Source organism: Oreochromis aureus, linkage group 23, assembly GCF_013358895.1.
Source record: "Oreochromis aureus strain Israel breed Guangdong linkage group 23, ZZ_aureus, whole genome shotgun sequence".
Lineage (NCBI taxonomy): Eukaryota > Metazoa > Chordata > Actinopteri > Cichliformes > Cichlidae > Oreochromis > Oreochromis aureus.
This window is the reverse complement of record NC_052963.1, coordinates 30,879,833-30,900,054: the sequence shown is the minus strand read 5'-3', so window position 1 is coordinate 30,900,054 and position 20,222 is coordinate 30,879,833. Positions and strand designations below refer to the sequence as shown.

At 39.4% G+C, this 20,222-nt stretch overlaps 1 long non-coding RNA gene across 1 annotated transcript; it reads right to left on the bottom strand.

The window, feature by feature from the left end:
- Positions 1 to 215: 215 nt before the first annotated feature.
- On the bottom strand, positions 216 to 20,141 carry LOC120436175. Its single transcript, XR_005610209.1, has 3 exons — positions 20,092 to 20,141; positions 18,094 to 18,208; positions 216 to 549 (listed from the first exon to the last, which is right to left on the bottom strand). It is a non-coding gene; the product is annotated as an uncharacterized LOC120436175 (long non-coding RNA).
- Between the last annotated feature and the right edge of the window lie 81 nt (positions 20,142 to 20,222).

Sequence of the window (20,222 nt, the reverse complement as noted above, 5' to 3'; positions counted from 1 at the left end):
CAGGATTTGCATCTCATATTTTTGCAGTTTTATCTCACATTAATGGTTGTGAAGAAGCTAAATTATAAGCCAACACTGTAAGCTTTTAGGATAAAGACTATTTCACTAGAGTTCACCATGCGCTGTGTCTGTTTCCTAAGCTACAAAATAAGAGGGAGGGATTTGTAGGTACCACAGAAGGTAAGAACATGGACCATTTTCAAACAACAGGCGGTCAGAAATGGCTTTATTCACAACATTATCTCCTACTGGCTGCCACCACACACGAAAGAAACTACTGAAGCCAAAAGGGCCTTTTATGGGATGTTCTTTGATAGTATGACAGTTGGAAAGAGTTTGATTTCATTGCTGTAACAGAAAAGGGTTCTGAAACCTCATGAGTAAAACATGAGACTTGACAGGTTTAAGAGGTGAACATCACCATCATCGGACTGTTTGCTGATTGCAGGGATGGTTGATGCCATCTTTTTAAAGATCAGATTATATCAGTCGAGTTGGTATCGAGCAGATGGGCTGATTGTATGGGACAGCTGATCAGTACTGCGTGCACTGCAAAGGAAGCAGAGGCACAAGTCAAAGATTTCATGTTTGCCAGGTAAAGAAAAACCAAAATGAGACTTAAATCCTGTGTTTGTTACCCACATGAATGGCAGGAAAACAGTCTAGTTTAGAAGATATATCCTCCAGTGTCATCTTGAGCAGCTTAAACCTCCAAATATTAATATTAGACATTCATAACGGACAAGCACTGTTTACTACATCTAATATTGTGAGTTCTGGAGTGGTCTCTGCTCTCACAGCTGCATTAACACCTACATGTACATTTCACCGGCATACTGCTGTAGCAAAGGGAGCAAGTGGCTACAAGTCAGCAGCACCAGGCCGTGAAATTACCTTAATTTTGTCCACTATGCAGCCTACAACACACATACAGACACATCATCATGTCCCCAGCCACAGTTGAGTGCACACACCACACTATCTCCCTTTTTTGCTCTCCTGGACTCGCTGTTTTTATGTGTACGCGTGTGGGAGGTTGACTGGGATTGTGCTTTATTCTTTTATCTGTGGATGACTCTACATGTGGGTGTGTAGCCATACTGTGGGATTGTGGGAGTGTGTCTGGGAATGTCTGAGTGCGAGTGACTTTTTACAACCCTGGAATCCATGTCTTGCTTTTATTTTTTGAGGTATACAGTGTTTTACTCACCACCCACTCAGTGCAAGGGCATTATATCTTTTCAGCATTTCAATGATCTGTGTTTGTGTGGATTCAAACATACTCATGCACCTTCAGTGTTACTAAAAAACAAATGAAGTCTATAGTTCAGGTGTATATGTGCAGTGTGAATGAATAACTGGACTGAAACATTTTTTTAGTACTTCTCGTTTTTGAGAATTACAGGTATTGGGCCACTTTGTTGGGGTACCCCTGTTCACTTGCCTACTAATACAAATAATAATCAGCCAATTAAAAAAGAAAGAATTTAATTTAGGCTTGCAGACATGTAGACCTGAAGTTCAACCTGAGCACCAAATGGGGGAAAAAGGTGATTTAAGTGGTTTTAAGCATGGCATGGTTTTTGGTGCCAGAAGGTCTGGTCTGAGAATTTCAGAAACTGCTCATCTACCGGGATTTTCTCTATAGATTTTTATAGAAAATAGTCTGAAAAACACAAATTATCCAGTCCAAATAACTCACAAAACCACTTTCTACAACCAAGGTACGCAGAAGAGCGTCTCTGAATTCACAACATGTTGAACCTTGAAGCAGATGAACTAATTAACTACTGAAATGAACTCTTCTGAAGGCTCCTTCCACCATGATAATATGCCCTGTCACAAAGCTCAAATCTTCTCAAACTGGTTTCTTAAAAAACGAGTTCACTGCACTCAAATGGCCTTCAGTCACCAGTCCAACAAAGCACTTTTGGCATGTGGTGGAACGGAGAGATTTGCATCACGGATGTGCAGCTGACAAATCTGAAGCAACTGTGAGCATTGTGTAATAGACAGCTGCACTACATTCTTTTAACCTACTTCTGTTTTTATTGTGATTCTTTTGTGTTTTTGTCCGTGTTTTTAATTTCCTTCAGCAATGCATATGTTATGTACTGACTGAATGACCATAACAGAATCTGATTCTGATGCTGTCATGTCAATATGGACCAAAAATCTCTGTGGGATGTTTCCAGGATCTTGTTGAATCGTTGCCATTAAGAATTTTTAGTAGTTTGGAAGACAAAAGTGGATGCAACATGGCACTGTAAGTTATTTGATCACAATTTTAGGAAATTTTAGTTTAGCCCTTGCTTGTCACACCTGGTTTCAAAATACCAAGATGGGGATATTGAAAACGATCAACTCCAAGCTTCAAAACAATAGCTATGGCTAACGTCGATATTATCTATGGTTCTTACTTAAAACAATAATGCATTGCACATAACAGTCTACACTGTTGCAACAGAATGGTTTGTTTACTGTCAGAAGAAAGTAAGTTGTTACACTACTCATTACATTCTTCTTGTGTTGCATTATTGCTACATAATTACTATTTAACAATACGAGCTATAACCTACATAACAATGTTATTGAGCAATATGAGCTTTAGCTACAAAATGACACAAATCCCTATCCCAATTATTCTAATAAGAACAGTAAGTAATGATATCCATTATATAAACAGTTTTGAGCTACATTACTGTTTGTGATCATAACTACACGTTATTTTGGAACGCGTTGCAGATAAATTATGTTTATTATATATCCAATAAACAACAAATAAGGCTTTTTTCTGGCATGCCAGCATACTATTTATGAATTCAAATATGACATTTTTGTGTTTATTGCGTTATGCAGCTTTATAGCGATGAACTGGTAGTGGACATACAGAAGACAGAGGTATGAATTGTATTTTGGGGGCAAAGCAGACTGTTGCAGCAAAGGATTAGAAATTGAGCTTGTGGCATAGCTGATCTGACAGAGAAAGCCTTTCACTGCGCCCTACTGCTACACAGCATCTGAAGATTTACACACACATGCACACACACACACACACACACACACACACACACGGCCTTCTGTGTTCAGTGGGAAGAAAGCTTCTAACACCAGGCAGGAATGCTGAAGTGGAGTGTGGAAAATTGATTGGAATGTTGTGTAGGGCGTGTGTTTTTTCATATAGTCCTGGGTTTGTCTGTTGTTTTTGTGTGTGTGTGTGTGTGTGTGTGTGTGTAGGTGTGTGTGTGTGTGTGTTGTGTTACGGTTGTGATCGTCTATCTGTGTGTGAATAAGCGTGTCTGCATTTTTGGCTTTGAAGTACTACTATTTCAGGAAATATTTTCTTTCTTCACAACCAGAAGATTGATATTAATCTGTAGCTTTATATAAGACCGAATTGTCAACTCATTACACTCGGCTCCAATCTCCAGTCTAACATCTAACCAATAACCACGGGGGAGGAGATTTAATTTTCCTTATCCAATAACTGGAGACCCACATATGTGCCTGCAGCTAACATCATTCTAAATTGACACTGACGCAAAGCCATGCCAACATGGTGGTTTTGCCAGGATTTTACGAGTCAAGTGGAGTGAATAAAAAACAGTTGCCCATGTCCGTGCCTCAGAGCTGCTGAAAACAAGCGATCACTGGAGTTTAAAATATCCATGCAGTGGTGCACAACTTGACTAAACAATTACATATTAAAAGTGCTGATAGGCATGCTGTTAGTCCTTCAGCACCACTCTACGGACTGCTGTTTAGAAAATGCGTTTCCCAGTTTGATACCTTACAAGTCAACTTGCTGAAACAGACAGATTGAGCAATCTCACAAGTAAGCGAGTAAGCCCGGCTAGCTCAGCCCCGATTAAAGCAGCAGATAAAAACATCCACCTTATATTGTGTTTCCTGGTTGTTTCAAGCTTTACAAGAAGTACCTGCTTCAGCTTGGCAGAGCTCAAGGTTGAGTTGTCTATTGCATGTTTTCAGCTGCACAATTTTTCCAGTCTTTTTTGAGTTTGCAGTTTTTGTGTTCAGTTAGCATCACCAACTATTGTCTTGTAGACTTGTGTAAAATTACTGACATGAATGTGCAGCGTGTTGCCCACAACTCGTGTCAATACATCCCCAGTGCGGTACTGATGTGCACTAACTCAGTAGGAGTAACATTAGCGCAATAGGCTCCACGCGCACAAGGAAATGCTGATACTAGCTAACTATTCTGATGTATATTTTAGTGATCTTTTTAAATCAATACTTTAAAAAAAAACTAAACATTTTTGTTGCATTGTAGCACAGTTATTGATCTAAGGACTCCAACTGTAGGTCATATAATGGTTTTTCCAGCTCTCTACTCAATAAATCGGCATAACATTGATATTAACCTTGAAGGGAAATGACATCTGATAACCACATTTTCTAAATTGTTGACTCTGAGATTTTGTATTGTGATTTGAGAGTGTGTAAGGCTGCAAATGTGTGTATATGATAAACATCTTGGTCACCTGTCACTGATTCAGCCGTGCTGAAAAGGCCATTCATGCTCTTCCCCTCCCCCACCACGGCTATCTCTCTCCAGCCCACCTGTCTCTACCTCTGCTCCCTGACCTGCATTCACTTCCTCAGCCTCCAGCCTCATCAGCAGCACAGAAGATGCTGCTCTCTCCCTTTCTCTCTCTCATATGGCTGCTAGAATAAAGGCAGCACTGTATCCTACAAAACCAATGATGATGTCAGCTTGTTATTGACTCTCCCAGGTCTGAATGACTGAGCAGAGGATAGGGGGTGGGGTGGAATCTATCTATTGCAGTGAGGTGACCAGCCAAGCACAAATGAGCTATAGTGTGTGTGTGTGTTTGTGTGTCTGTGCCGGTGTGGTGTGTGTGGGGGATGGGTGGGATCCTGCAGTCCTTGTTTCCGCAGACATAATCTGTCCCAGTTGCTGCACACCTCTTACAGTTTACAATAAGCTCTCTCTCTCTCTCCCGCTCTCTCTCTCGCTTCACCCCTCCCCCACATCTCCCTTGCTGTTTTCCCTCCCTCCTGGTTGATTTGATCTGAGTACCAAGGCATAGAGATGGACATAATGGATAGTGAAACGAGAAGAATAACCAGAAGGACCAAAAATAATAAAATCTGCTTAAATGTAACATTACATTGCTTGTGAGCACACACTGCTAGCTATTTGTTTTATAAAGTTTTATATCTATTATCTGTTTTTATACAAGTAGTCAACAATAGTATTGGACAGAGAACACCACAGTCTGTATATAAAAGACAGACGTGGACCACAGACTGTATAAAAGATGAATGAAAGCACTGAGACCAAATGATTTGTGATGTCCTGTTATGAAACCTCTAGAGTAGCGTTTTCACAGTCACCATCTTGGTGTTTTGAAAACCGGATGAGCAAGGCGTGAACTTGTTGGTGAAATACAACAAAATAAAACCAGTACCGGTACCAAAAAAAAGAAGATTTATTCATAACACACGGGAAAAGACCCAGGGAAACCGAGCTAACGATAAAAACAATAAAAAATAACGTTAAAAACCGATAAAAAAAAACCCTGAGAACCATCAATTTCACACCCGAGCCTCAACTCTGGGGGCCCGGTACCAAACGACTCACGGACCGGTACAGGTCCGAGGCCCGCGGGTTGGGGACCGCTGCATTAGATAACCACTTCTCAATCACAAGTCATTTACCAATGAGGATGTCCTAATTTACCCTCTATTGTGACTCTGATAATGACCGTAATTTACAAAAATGAACTTCATATTGTTTTCAGTATGATTTATGATTTATTTATTTATGATGAATTGAGTAGATAAAGTCCTCAGGAAAATGTTGTGTGGGGTCAAAGAGAAAAGGGTAGCTTTCCCACAGACTTTTATAAAGCCGAGCTTGCTGTTCAAACAAAAAAAGCATGAAAAACCTGGTTTAAACCATTTCTCTGCCTTCACTTTTCAGACCTGCGTCCATTTTAATGTATCATAAAATGAATTGCTTCTTTTTGAAAACAAGAAGTCACATCCTCGTCTTTGCAGATGATGTGGTTTTGTTCGCTGCATTAAACCCTGACCTTTAGCCTGTTTCTGTCAGGTTGTGCTGAAAAGGACCCAACTTTGTACTTTTGTGTTACTCGCAGCAACAAATTCACCTCATTGTTAGTCCATTTAAAAAACTCGCTGCTTTTCCTCGACATTTTGCCGCGACGTTTCAAAGAGCCGGAAAGTAAATAAACGGCAGACAGAAACGAGGCAGGTCGAATCGTCTTGCGTTTCACCCATGCGCAATACTGGAACGTAAGCGTTTTCAGCTGTTTCAATATGGACGCACAACTCTGTGAAAACGACTGAAAACGATAGAGTGGACACAGAGTGTTTTCAGACGTACACGCCGTTTTCAAATTTATCCGGGCTAGTGTGGACGTAGCCTGAACAGGCTGGAAACACAGACAATCTGACAAAGGGAGACACCAACTATAAATACACAGAGGGGTGATTAGCAGAGACACCTGAACTAAATCAGAATAACAAGACATGCGGAAGTAAAAATAAAGCATAGCACCAGAGACAAATGACTAAGTAAACCAGGAAGTGACATGACAGGAAAACACCTGCTGCAATGAGCACAATTCAGATAGCTACACTAAAAATAGAAAGGCCTGAGAATATAAAGAAACCAACAAAGAATAAAAGAATACAAAGCTCAAAACACCACAAACACATGTCCAAAATACAAAACTCAAACTCATTCTACATTATTTGGGTGATTTAAAGCAGCAGACGGAAACTTAGAACCATTTAGAAGGGAGTTGGTGTCCAAAGCTAAGGAGTATCCCAGTTTTACTCACAAATAAAGAATCAAGTATATTAAAATTAAATGACTGAATGACAGATTGTTGGTGTCAAATTAAAAAAAAGAAAAAAAAGTTATGTATACTCCTGTTTCACTTTCTACTCTCTACAATACTACTTTTGAATAGCCAGCTTATCTTAGAGTATGCATGTAGTCTGACTTTGGTCTGATAAAATCAGGGTAGTCAGGTTACAGACGTTCATGTAAACACAGTCTGAAGGCAAAAGAGGACTAAGCCTTCTTAAAATGGTAGGAATAATACATGAGTGAAAAATGGCCAGCATGCACTCAGCATAGTCCTTTTCTTTGGATATACAATTTAGTTTTGTAAGTCAGTGATGACATTTTAATGAAAATGACCCAAAAACAAATTGTCACTAGGTGTGAATGTGTGAGTGAATGTGAGCGTGAATGGTTGTCTGTCCCTGTGTGTTGGCCCTGCGACAGACTGGCGACCTGTCCAGGGTGTACCCCGCCTCTCGCCCTATGACAGCTGGGATAGGCTCCAGCGCCCCCCGCGACCCTGGAAAGGATAAGCGGAAGCGAATGGATGGATGGATGGACCCAAAAACACACAATCAAGCTGCTTTATGTGTAGTGGTATCATCTTTATGGATTAGTTACATGTGCCAGCAGTTTAACATGTTGTGTGATCGTCTTTGGTACCAATCAGGCTTCTTCATAGTCCGCATTGTGCAAGAGCTGTAACTCTTTTGTAGCAATCCTGTTGTGTTTGAACTAATACAGTTATTGTAACATTTACACACAACACAGGACCGTATCTGAAAGGCCAGAAACCAATTCATTAATAGACAGAACAAACCATCAGTGTTACATAGGCTTTAAGCAGATGTGTCGAGATTGACACATTTGAGCAGTTTTCACACTCTATTTCAGTTTCACCCTCACTTAAGAGCTGTAAGGCTAAGTCTACACTAATCCGGATAAATTTGAAAACGGCGTTTTCGTCTAAAAACGCTCCGCGTCCACACTATCGTTTTCAAGCGTTTCCGAACAGTTGTTCATCCACACTGAAACGATCGAAAACGCTGCATTCCTGTATTGCGCACGGGTGAAACGTAAGACGATTCGTCTGAGTTATTTCTGTCTGCATTTTATTAACTTTCCGGCTCTTTGAAACATTGCGGCAAAATGTCGAGGAAAAGAACCGAGTTTTTTAAATGGACTAACAATGAGGTGGAGTTGTTGCTGCGAGTAACACAAAAGTACAAAGTTGCAAAAGCGAGTGAGAATTAAAGAATTTAAAGAAAAGCTATCTGGAGCATGTACAGACTGATATTAATCTTTAATAGGGCTGTCAAAACTTAGAGCAAACAAAAAAACTGCTGTGTAATGCCCTCCGCTATCTTAGTTTAACTGGTCACATGACTGCATAATATGACTAAAAGGCATTATCGTTTTAAAAAGTCTCCGTTTACGCAGTCTACACTGCGACGCGAAAATGGCGTTTTCAAAAAAGCTCCATTTTCCTTGACTGAAAACGCCGTCTCAGTGTGGACGGAAGACCAAAAGGGAGAGAAAAAGATGCGTTTTCAAATGAAAACGTATTAGTGTGGACATGGCCTAAGACTGACATACAACTTCTCAGAGAAGGACATGGAGATGGCAACAACCGTGAAAGGTCATGAGGTGCATTGCATACACAGTGTGCTGATTAGAGTGAGGATTATGCCACGGTTAACCAGAATAGGCTGTAGTTGTAGGTGCAGTTGTTAGTATTCTGCTCTTTTCTGATCATAGTACCAACAATCTGCGATTCATGTTCTGAAATCTTTTTATTATTGGCTCCATAAGGTCAGCAAGTTTTCAGTGATGATGAAAACCCCTTAAAGACACACCAGCAAACAAATATAAACCAGGTTTAATACCACAACAGAAACCCAGTTTTACTTGATGTACATGTGACTTGTCAGTGTATCAATACACAGCAAAATTCAGGCATTGCTGTCTGACATTTATACATTATTCCCACACACTGATATGACAAGCATATCCGCAATGTAAAAGATTATTCTAAATTTCTGAAATGCAGCAACAGCGACATGGGGGATGTTGATGTGAGATTGATAGAGCAACAATACAATTTTACAGCTCAGTGATCGAGGGCTTGTTTCCACATAAACACTTGATGCACTGGCTGTTAAACTCAACACATTTAAATCATCTCCAGGCACTTTTTTGCTAAACTTACACTGCTGTGAACTTTGAAACTTTCTTCAAAACATGTAGGCATATAGGAGGCACAAATGTTTAAAATTATCTTGAAAAGAAAGAGACTGCTTTTAACTTCATTTCACATTTTAGAAATAAGGTGTTTCTGGTCTGTATATTTTTTTTCCTGAACCATAATAACTGAATTTTAAATACCCAACAAACTGTAGTGAGGGCTTAATGCATTTTTTAAAAAGATTTTTAGTGTCAGAGTTTTGCTTCTAAGGTAGCATACAGATTGCCTCAGCTTTCTGGCAAAGGTTATGGAGTGTGGAAAAAATACCTGGAGACCCCACTCAGAATGTGCAAATTTCACTGCATCTAAATAAGCTTTTATGATGGACAATGAACTGGCAGGTGAAGATGACATTTCTAGCTTTATATTTTCTTTCTATATTTTCTGTAAGAAACATTGGTGTCTGAGAACCCCAGAGAGAGTGAGCATGAAGTTCATTCCTCTGATCAGTCAGTACGGCCTGTGGTTAAGAAGAAAATAACATGACAGGAAGTCATGGTAAGACATGGTGACATGATGTCTTAATACGTTCTATTAATGATTGAAAATCTAATATCATCTTGAACATGCTGCTGTGTGTATTCATGCGTAGGGATGTCTGCAATTAGAGCCTGTTCATATTAAAGTGTGTGCCACTTGGTCATGAAACATGGAGTACCGTCTCCTGAGAATAAAAATCTATCATGTGGTTCAACTTGTGGGTTAAAACTTGGTCTTTTATGGGTTTTTAAGTGGCAACATTTGCCATGTTCTCTTTTAAAATGGTAAGCAACACACAGGTAATAGTATTTCTTTTTTAGAGCTGAAATGTGTCTGTGTTCTATATAGACAGCAGCAGATTAGCTGAGTTGAGCAAAGATCACGCAATCAATGTATTAGCACATCTACAGCTCCGTTATTAATGGGTTAGAGCCTGTTACAAACTGCTAGGCATCCTGTTTCTCTGCTTATTCTAAGCTAATCAGCGGCTGCATGCACTTTTTTGTGAACAGCAATGACTGCAAAAATATTTCCTTGAATACAAGAAAACTCCACAGGGTACCTTTAAGATGGATTCAGAGAAGCGTTCCAATACTATTTCAAGGTTGTGTCATGGTTGTGTCATATTACTACTGGAGTCATTTATACAAAATGTATTTTACTCCGAGGCTACAGGGGCTTAAAAATGAACTAACACACAGCCAAACCATGCTTTACCCAGTGTGATATTAACTCTGTGTTGTGGACTTTGATGAATGCATTTGCGAGTAGGCTCCTACACACCTCTCAGCAGATACAGTAAGTGATACAGTATGTGATATGAGCCGTCACACATCATCTCTCTCCATTTTTTTCAAAGTGTTCCCCGCAGAGAAGCCCTATTTATGGGAGTCAATCATAATCTGTCATATGCCATGACTGGGTTGGAGCCTGCAGCAGGCGCTCAAGATTATCACACCATTTCAAGGCCCCGGAGCCACAGATTTAATGTATAATCCCTGTTCGCCATATTTTCTATTATAATACATTTACCATTATTATTTTGGGTTCCACCGGTCAGCCAAAACAATTTTTCTGAATGTGTCACCTTGGGCTCTGTGAAGCAGTGGCTGATTAATTGGGAATGTAATTGTTAAAATAATTCATATTGGAGAACAGAGGCCAGATTTAATGGTCATTTTGTACAATGGTGAAGTGGGCAGGGCTATTTTTTCTCCCTTGCTTCTGGAAGTCAAACCCAGTCATAAAGCCCCACATTTCTTTCCCAGAAACTGTCAGGTGACTGGCGAATGGTACAGTATTACAGCTTGGATTGGTCTAAAATTGCTATGGTTAATTGGGCAGCACGGTGGCACGGTGGTTAGCACTGTTGCCGCACAGCAAGAAGGTCCTGAGTTCAATTCCACCATCAGGCCGGGGTCTTTCTGTGTGGAGTTTGCATGTTCTCCCCGTGTTTGCGTGGGTTCCCTCCGGGTACTCCGGCTTCCTCCCACCGTCCAAAGACATGCAGCTTGTGGGGATAGGTTAATTGGATAATCCAAATTGCCACTAGGTGTAAATGTGCGAGTGAATGTGAGTGCGAATGGTTGTCCGTCCCTGTGTGTTAGCCCTGTGACAGACTGGCGACCTGTCCAGGGCGTACCCCGCCTCTCGCCCTATGACAGCTGGGATAGGCTCCAGCGCCCCCCGCGACCCTGAAAAGGAGAAGCGGAAGCGAATGGATGGATGGATAATTAAATTAAATTAAATGTCATTTATATAGTGCCCAGTCACAACAGCACTTACCTCGAGGCACTTTATATTGTAAGGTAAAGCAACTATAATAATAGAGAGAAAACCTCAACAATCAGACAACCCACATAAGCAAGCTCTTGGTGACAGTGGGAAGGAAGCCCTGCCTTTTCAACAGCAAGAAACCTCAGGCACAACCAGACTCAGGGTGGGGCAGCCATCTGTACTTACTGGTTGGGGGATGAGAGAGGGGAACCAGACACTTTCTTTACAGTAAAAAATCTAAACAAAGGCATAACAACACTGTGTAGTTATTGCATTAAAATCCAGCGAACGAACTTGAATATAAGAACTGCTGAACAAACAAGAAAGATAAAAAACATTACATTGAGACTGTAAAGGTTATCTCTATGTTTCCCCATAATGCCCACAGTTTTTCTACTGACTGATAAAAACACTTTTATACACAGAATATTTTAACACAATTTAATAATATAAACACTTAGCTATAAATCATGAATAAAAAACAGATTTGAGTCAATTAAATATTTTGTGGTACTAAGTGTAGGCTGTCAGTCCGTTGTTTACCTCAGTTGTCAATCTGCTGGGTTTCCATGTCTATTTACTCTGAGGGAGGCTAAAAAACTTTGAGAATGTAGTCCTCTACGGGTTGATGAGGCAGTCAAGCTCACCTCCGTGCAGTGACAGTGATACTGTGGTGAGTTGCTGAGGATATCCTGAACTTTTCTGTCAGTTAGCACTGCTGTTTTTGCTGCTGTTAGCCAGCATTAGTAAAACTTTATTTGAAGTGGATCTGATATTACTGGCCTCAGACACTTACTGAATAAACTCTCATACGATGTGAGAAAATAATCAGACTGTTTATCAGAGAGAAAGTTTGATTTTTAGGACACTAATATTAGCTGACATAATGTTAGCTTATAACAAGCCATTGTTAACTGTCCAGAGACGGGTTGTATGTCTAATCTATTCACAATAAGTGAATTGAATTGAATTGAATGAGTAATTGTGACAATATTAGGGATAAATAAGCATGCTTATGCACATTTTCTTGCATTAGAGCACTGACTTCAGTTCAGGAGATGAGGCTTGAGGCAATGAGGAAGATGATGACATTTATCCAGATGACAGTCACACGCTCTCTTTCCTTAGTGTTTTTGCTTTTTTGGTGAAGGGGACCCTTTCTCAGATGATGCAACACAGGTATGATCCTTCACATGTTGAATCTGATGTAAAATTTGCCTCCATCATTAGGAAATCCCTGGGAGTTCCCTCCTTCTTTACCTTTAGCATACTACACATGTGGAACAGCAATGCCCTTATCTGTATTCAGTATGGTGGGATAATACGGTAGCTTCCACAAATCAGTGTGCTCTTATGTGTTTTTAATAAATTAATTATAAGTTTATGAGAATGCATATACAATTTTTGGTTTTTTTTAATTTTGTCAGGTTTATTTGCACACCCTGCAATTTATTATTCGGATTTTCTCCTCCTCCAGCTTCTCAGATACCTTCTCTACCTTTTCATCTTCCTTTCACTCAGGAGAGTCTTTAGCTGTCTGAGCTGGATTTCCTAGTTGTAAATGTTAATGTGTAAAGAGGTGAGCTGAGATCGATGAGGATATTAAACTGACCGGCTTCCCTTTGTCTTATCAGCCTGATGAGGAAGAACACACAGAGTGACATTTGTGTGTCATTAGCACACATAAACACACATACAAGCAAATACATGAAAGACATGTCTTCCAATGTTTCTTCTCTCTCTCTCTCTCTGTTTCTCACACACACACACGCACACACCAGAAATAGTCATGCAGTATCTGTTTTTCTCTGTCTCCATCTCTGCTCTGCTAAATAATTTAATCACTTAAGAGCAAAAGCCAACCATGCAGTCCCAGTCTCTACCATGAAGGGTAAATTATAGCCCTGTAGGTAGAGAACAGCCATTACTGTATGGTCTTATGAAGACATATTATAGAGCCATACTTTGTTGAGACCTTGTCATTGTCAAAGCACTAAATATGCCAGAGGTGGAATGACGTATTACTACTACTTTGAAGTGGATATAGTCTAACGTTGCTATGGGTTTTTAAAGGCCGATGCTGTTGTTGTTGAATGTGCCTGGCTGAAAAATGTGGCAGAAGGAAGGGCATGTTTGTTTTGAGGTTATATAGTATGTATGAGTTCTCCAGTCAGAGAGAGGGCGGGGAGAAACGAGACAATGGAAGGTGAGAACACCAATGCAAACATCTGTACACAAGGTTAAATACCAAATCTTACAGTTACACAAACGTGGAACATATGTTTAAGCCTATTACCTCTTTTCAACCAGCATAGCCAGTTCTGCCGCAGTTCTTTTTGAGAACCAGTCCACATTTTGACTGGTCTAGAACCAAAATGATCTCTAGAACTTAGTAGCAGAAGTTGAAGTGTTTCTATGGGAAGAAAATAATTGTGAATCTGTGGGATCCATATGCTTATCATTCTTGAAATTCTTTTAGTAGCTCTTCCTATAGTCACTGCCTTTCAGGGCACTCAAGGACACCTTACAAGCAATTGAATACCAAAATCACAGTATGCATAGAATAAGTCAGTACAGTATAGAATAAAAAAAATACAGCATCAAACAGAATAGGCAAGCTTAAAAAGATGTCTTTTAAGACTGGCTTTAAAGGTGGAGAAGGAATCAATATTGCAAATGTGATGTGAGGGAAGAGATCCAAAGACAAGTGGCCAATGAGCTGGAAGCGCTAAAGCTTATGGTGGCAAGCGGGTAGTATAATGATAAGAGGAGGATCTCAGAGTATGGGAAGGAGTGGCAATGTGCAGAAGATCAAAGAGATATGAAGGTGTGAGAGTATGGAAAGACTTGAAAGGAAACGAGTAATATGTTCTAGGGAATGGGTTCTAGTAACATTATGAGCAGCTACATTTTGAAACAGCTGTTTGTGTGGTAAGCCAGACAGAATTACAATAATCAATATGAGTGTAGCCAGAGCATGTAGAAGAATAGCAGTACAGTTAGCTGTAAGAAACGTCGTAGCCAACTGATTTTACGTGACTGGAAAAATGCAGACTGAGTGATATTATTGATGTATGTGTCAAAATTTAAGGTGCTAGAAAACAACACCTAAACTCCTAACCTGAGAGGAAGGAGAGATTCAAGAATTGTAAATACACAGAGAGAATTTATGTATTTATCCTAAACATTTTTAGTACGTAACCTAACCTAATGGGAGAGTGGAATTAGGCTTAGTAGACGGGTAGAGCTGTGTGTCATCAGCATAAGTGTATGACAAACATCCTAAACATGTGACCTACGGGTGAATGGTAAGTAACAAAAAAAAGGAGCACTATGACAGAGGCTTAGGGAACCTCACTGACAACTGGACAAGCTTGTAATCTAATTTTTTTTAAGTACAAATATTTGCACCAATGTGAAATTTATTCTAGTTTAAATGCATGGAACCAGTTAACTATTGGACATCAGTACTGGCACTGCATCTGTGTATACACGTCGCTCAGAGTGAGGAATTTGCAGAGTTCTCATCTGACTCTGCAGCTCCTCTTTACTTTTTTGTATTTTAGTTTCTTTTAGCTGGTTTAATTCAGCATAATAAGTCTAAAAACTTCTACCAGGCTCACAAAAATAGCACAGGTTTATTCACTAACTAGCTACAGCCCTGTCTCCTTGATGCCTTCCTATGCATCAAAAATGCCAGAAGATTTTAAAATGAAAGGTAAATACAAGCAGATTAAGATTCCCTTTAACAAGTCAGGAAACATGAATAAATGTGTGGCTTTGTATTGTCTCAACACCAATATGTTAACATGTTATGGCCAATGATTATGTAGCACCTAAATGTTATTGACATATTTTAGTTGGGGCAAGTTCTAGCAAACAGGGTCACTGTTGAGTAAAGTGGAGCTTTCATCATTTAAACAAAAACCTGAATCATATTATAAAGCCAAGGGAAGCTTGAGATTATAATAATAACTGGTTTTAGAACAAATATTTGCTGTAGCAGCTAAAAGCCAACAAAATCCATACCAACTATTATGTTGCCAGAGGTAAACCTATTAAAGAGACAGAATGGAAAGACACATGATCAGTGTCAAGTGTTCTGTTCCCAGTCTGGGAAGCATTTACCTGCAGGTCTATTTGAGGTGTATGTCCAATTAGACCTGATAGAAGCCCCAAAAACTGGGAGGAAAGAGATGTCTTGCTATTTAACTTCATTAAAGGAGACATGACCAAAAAAGTGCATTAGGAGTGGAGTGTAATGCACCATTTTCCAGCTGAGAGTTGGAGTGATGTCAGGAGTAAAAAAAAAAGAAAAAGAAATTGATCAAAAACCTTTTTGAAGCTGGATTTGGGATGAAAAGAACTACACATTCAGACTCTCTCAGACTTACAGTTGCAATGGGAACTAGGCTTTCAATCCTCCCTGGCACAGCTAATGATGCTTTATATATACACATATAAGACATTCTTGCAGGTTAAGCTACTTTCCTTTTTTTGTTTTTGGTTAACGAGCACTGAAAATAAACTTCATACCACAGCAGAGATTTTCTAAAGCATCTTTTTCAAAGGATTATTCCAGTGTCACTAGGTGTAACTCACACTGTTCCACTCCAGGTAATTCCTTTTGCTGTTGTAGCTGAGCTGCCATCAAACACCTTCTGGCCACAGTGGATGACAGAAATTCCATGTTATATGTTGGTAGGGACAAATATTACACGGGACATTGGTATTGCTTTGTTTATATCTGCTATACCTCTCCTACTCATTACTGCAATCCATAACACAATAAATTCAATCTACATGCAACACTCTGTCAATGTTAAACATCAGGGTGGAAGTATGCATGCACAGATAACACGGTTATTAATAACCTAACAGTGGAGCTGCTCTACTTGAGGACACATCAACACATGGATTTTCATTTTTTGAATACTGGCATCAATTTGGTGGACCCTTGAATTTACACTAGTGTTCACTTCAACTCCATTCTGCGCTCCTCAAAGTTCAAGGACACACTCATTATTGAACACCTTTTTGTACAGGGAAGTTTGCTAAAGTTTCTTCCTCTACATGCAGCTTTTGTCAAGATTGCTTAAGCTTGCATGAAGAGAGGAGGTTTCGTAGCTTTTCAACTCACTCTGTGGAATATATTCTTAAGAATGCTGTCAGGCTGTATGTACTGCATTCACACCTCACTGAGGTCCCATCACTATGTGAGCCAGGCCGCCTCGAAGCATCATTTTATCTGATCACCTTGCAAGCACAATTCGTCTTGTGCGCATTTGCGCTGACACATGCTTTTCTTTCTATCTGAAGCCACTAAATAGATTTCAGCACTTTTAATTTGATTATTTATATGCTTTTCGTACTGTGACATGTCAAAATGTCTGCTGGTTGTTTACCCTACTTATACTTCTTTATAATGTTTCTGTCACCCCAACTGTTAATGTTGCGCATATAACATAAAGGTATTAAAGTGGTGCTTACATGCTTCCTCAAATTTTGACAAGAAGATAAATATGAGCATATTTATAGAACTATTTCTTTAACTGCCCATAAATGCAAGAGCTCTGACAGCCTAATCATTTTCAAATAAGATCCATTGAATTCTAAGGCTACACCCACTGTGGAAAATATACTTATACACAACAGAAAATGCACAAAGCTATAGGACAGGGGTGTAAAGTAGGACAAAGCCATACTCACCACTTCTGTTGCAATTTGTTCACTAGTCACAGGCTAGACCACCCCAGTCTTAGCATATCTGATCTTCATTTTGATCCCAACTAAAGTTTTATGACTGTACCTGCCGTGTTTGCAGTCGAATATCTGCACGCGGACATGCATAAACATCTGGCTAAATACTCAAAATCCTATTTGTGATAGTTCAGTTACAGTAGGCTTTTAAAAAAATATACTACTCTGTTGTTGCTGTCAAAAAGCTTGTTTTTTGCTTCTTCACATTCACATGAAGACAAGTTTTAACAGATTATGTAAAAGCGGTACAAGGAAATAAGCTCTAAAAAATATGTTGAAGACGACGTTGCCAGGCGTCTAAACAATGTTGAGGCTTGTTTAAAAACTGAATGGTGTTAAGCTGTCTTAGGTTGTTGAAAAGTTTTCTAGAAGAAAATTTTCCCTTTGCATCTGAATTAGTTTGAAAATTGAAAGGACATCTCTTCATGCTCAACACTTCTACAGTCTCAGACAACCAGCTGATTTGTAGCCAGCTCCTTTTGGCTTTGAGGCAGCATTGCTAAACGCTGCATCACCGTCCTGCTGTAGCATTTGGGAACAATAGGCTCTTACTATGCAGAGCCTCAAACAAATCACAGGATGTATAAATATAACAAGCATGTCTTAAAACAGGCTGTCTGGTACTATCAGTCTGAGTACCTTAAGTGTTCCTTCATAACCAATCAAAAATTAAAGAAAAAAATAAATATTTAGATAAAAGACAAATGTGAAAGTGCACAGAGTACTAGTAGTGTATAATACTTTGTGCATTTATGTTCACTAGATGAAGAATTGAATCCCTGTAGCATGAATACCATACTGTCATAAGATAACTCATTCATTAGAAGTGGTGGTGGTTGGGTGCTTACTGTAGAAGGCACAGAGAAGAAGAAAACACTGAGGCAGAGTACTGCGTACAGATAATGTGATGTGGTTTCCCAGAAAGCCATTACCCTAATAGTGGTCTGCTTTGCCCTGTGGTACTCACTTCACAATTTGCCACAGTGGAGCTGTTTCTAAATCATTGTACCCCCCTGATTTGTTCAGCCGCTATGGGGCAGAGATGCAGTGATGTACCACTGGTGGGATAGCTTCATTTCCTCCTAAAACAAATACAAGAAAAGTCATCAAAGTCTTCAAGGGAGAACAGTGTGAAAATAATTGCACCATCAGACTTGCAGGGCCCCTCTTGTACTACAAAACTCTCCAGGCATGTGAAAGGGAGGGTGAAGAAAACACACTGACGTTCCCCCTCACCCTGTATAAAGGTCATTACCCATCCCCCACTCTTCTTGTTATAGCCACACTAAAGCTCACACTACACAGCACCCCAGGGCTTTCTGTCTGTGTGTCTCTTTGTCTCAGCTGAGCGTTATCTGTGTGTGTGTGTGTGCATGCTGATGAGCATATGCTTTGGGGTAATACATACATGAGTTGCTGTCTGTTTTTCACAGTTTATGTCTGCAGAATACACATCAGTTTGCGTCTGCTCATGCCTCTCCTTATAGGATGAATTTACATGAGAAAGCCACCACCACACGCTTCTCTGTCACCTCATAAATGCTACTGTGAACACATGTGGTCACATAACCCCGTTCACCTCAGTATGTCTATGTATTATCCTGCATAATACTTGATGTTGTGTTAAAAATAATGGGGTGAAATTAATAAATGTTACCAACTGTATTTGTTATCATGTGGGCTGCTTGTTGTGTGATTTATTCAGTTTTCTTCTTACATTACAAAATCATAATATAGGAAGTAAATAACAAGCTTTTTTTTTTTTAATTACCTGTTAATTTAATTTACTTTGTGGTTTATGTGGGAAATTATTTTCAACTGCAGGGTTTTAATATTGAGTGCAATCCCACAACTGGCCACTAGGATATATTAGCTAAACTCTGTGGGCCGAGCTTAAATGTCAAAAATTCTACTTCCTGGAATGGCCACTAGAGACCAGAACTGTAGAGACTAGAAGTTTTGGTCTTCCTGTAAAACATCTACAGTGGTGCAATTAAAACAAAAAAATCTATTTAAAATGTGTTAGGGCTACAAGTTTTTTTTCCAAATGATGCATGTGTATTTGGTGCACTTTCTTGTAGTGTTTCTGCCCAGATCTGTTCACGCCGTAACAAAAAATTTTCCAAGCATGCAGAAGACTGAATGTCGCCTTGTGCTTATTTACATAAAATTTACATCACTCAGATCTAAGCTAACCTCTGCATGGTCGTGGACGTGTAAATTTTGTTATGCATCAGGGAGTTGATTGTTCATTTTCCACCCCAACAACAAAAACATGTAATCACCAAACCACTGACATACCATGATGGCTAGTTTAATCTTCATAGAGTTGGTAGACAGCTATAGTTATAAAATTCTAACATTTCCAAACGTTACTGGACTGTATTAAATTTTGGACTTTCAAACAGCAATTTCACAGGATTTGAAATGTTGAATTATTTTGACAGCTCTTTCTTTACTTAAATACAGTTTTTACTTTTAAAATTCTGTTTGGTTTATTCACAGCACCACATTCCTGCACACTCTAGTTCTGTTCTTGTGAGCTATAAATATGTGCACGTGGAGCTGGTGATATTGGTTATATTGAAGTTGCCTATCATCAACCGACTCCGATAGCCCTTTTACTAATAATTAAGATAGATAGCATGTGGTGTGCGAGCCAGCATTGGAAGGCTTAGTTCCAAACAACAAAAGTACATTTTGTTCCTAAAATGTTGCTTGAAAAAGGAAATTGTTATCGCATAAAAAAAACCTACTTTTTTTTTTTACATCGTATTTTTTTGTATCGTTTCATAAATAACTAAAAATGTGAGCTACAGTATATTTTTCATGTGCTTAACAGCATGCCTACAGCTACACTCCAAAAATAGCTACGTAGTAATAACAGTCTACTACTGAGCGACATAAACGGATAATTAATTCTAACCTAATATTTCTGAGTTGTTTTTGAGGAGTTACCGCTTACCCCCAGCCTGACTACACCATCCTTCTCCATACTGCGACACCCATTTTGATGTTTATGTGACTGGAGTGTGCTTCCTGCAGAGAGAGGAGCTCAGGCCTAGCTCATTTTCGCCTGGCGGGTCAGATGCTCTG